Here is a 1,544-nt window from a genome sequence, read left to right as displayed (position 1 = left end):
GATGTATTATAAAATTATGAAAGAGAAGTCCAAAAATTTGAAAGTCAAATTTGAGAATAAAAATTAGAGGATGAAATTTATGTTTATATATTTTTTAAATGATAAATATGAGAGCCAATTTATGTTAATAAATTTTTTATTATTTTAAAATTACAGATATGAAGGTCAGAATTGTAGATTTGTAAAATTTGTCTATGAAATCTGATTCTCAGATTTTTTTAGATTTATATTAAAAAAATATTCGACTTATCCACACCAATAAATAATACATCATGTTTATCCATTAAAAAAAAAATTTTGTTTGGGCTAAAATTGTCTAATTAAAAGATGTGGCTAGGGTTGTTATAAGATGGACACCACACTATGAGCACGCGAGTAGTCTAGCACACAATTATACTTTGACTATTATACCCTTTATCATGCACAAATGACCAAACTCAAGGACATGAAGAGTTGAGAAAATTACTTAATAGCAATTTGAATTAGTGAATTGTGGGGTGAGTGATTTCAGCTAAGATAGTTTTTCTTGTTTAATAGATGCGAAACTCGAATAAAAGAATAAATAAACTATTCTTTGTCTTTAAAAATTTTTAAAAATATTCTCAAATTTTAATTTTATATTTGCTGTCAATTTTTTAACGGTCAAGATGAAGTCAAAATAATTTTACCAATTTTACTCCTCTTATATTTATCATTATTTTTATCATCATCATCATCAGATATCATCTTCATCCTTCAACCCCATCACACCACACCATATCATCATAGTATCAGTGCACACCATACCACACCACCATCCTCATGGCATGCATCCTACCCCCTTAGTCACGACCACTACCAACCAACAATGTTATCAAAATCACATTTTCTTATCTCACCCTTACTTCTCCATCTTCGTTCATACACACATATGTAAGATTCAGAACTTCTGAAAAAGGATTATTATGAGCTAATTTTAAATTTAATATTTTTGTAGTTTTAACTTCAGAAATTTTTTTGTTAAAGAAAATTAAATCAAGTTTCGATTAATTGAATTTGAAATAAATTGGGGTTATTATCCAATTTTTACAATTGTTGAATTACTTTCTATATTTAAATTATAAAGTTGATAGTTATGAAATAATAAGAATTTTATATGATTTGGATTAAATAATTAATATTCTAAAATATTAATACTGCTGTTTTGGAAAAATAAAGGATTTAATTATATTACTTCTAATTATTTGATTTGGACATTTTATTGAAAATAATTTATAAAATTGATGAGCAAATAGTATTTTCTATATACAATTAGTGTTGGATTTAATTTGGGTTTCAATTATTATATTATTTCCAATTTTATTTGAAATTACCAAATTACCCCTAACACTAATTTTACTGAAAAACCCTAACCCAATGACCCGGTTCCCTTTTACCCCAACACCCAGCAGCAGCCGAAATCCCTTCTTCCCCCCAAAATAGCAGCAAACACATACGGTTTCCTTTCTCTTTTCCATGAAAGGAAAGAAGCCGAAGCAGAAAACGGAGATGAGGGGGAAGAAACG

This window comes from Arachis ipaensis, chromosome B10 (genome assembly GCF_000816755.2).
Source record: "Arachis ipaensis cultivar K30076 chromosome B10, Araip1.1, whole genome shotgun sequence".
Classification (NCBI taxonomy): Eukaryota; Viridiplantae; Streptophyta; class Magnoliopsida; order Fabales; family Fabaceae; genus Arachis; species Arachis ipaensis.
This window is presented reverse-complemented; position numbering follows the sequence as displayed.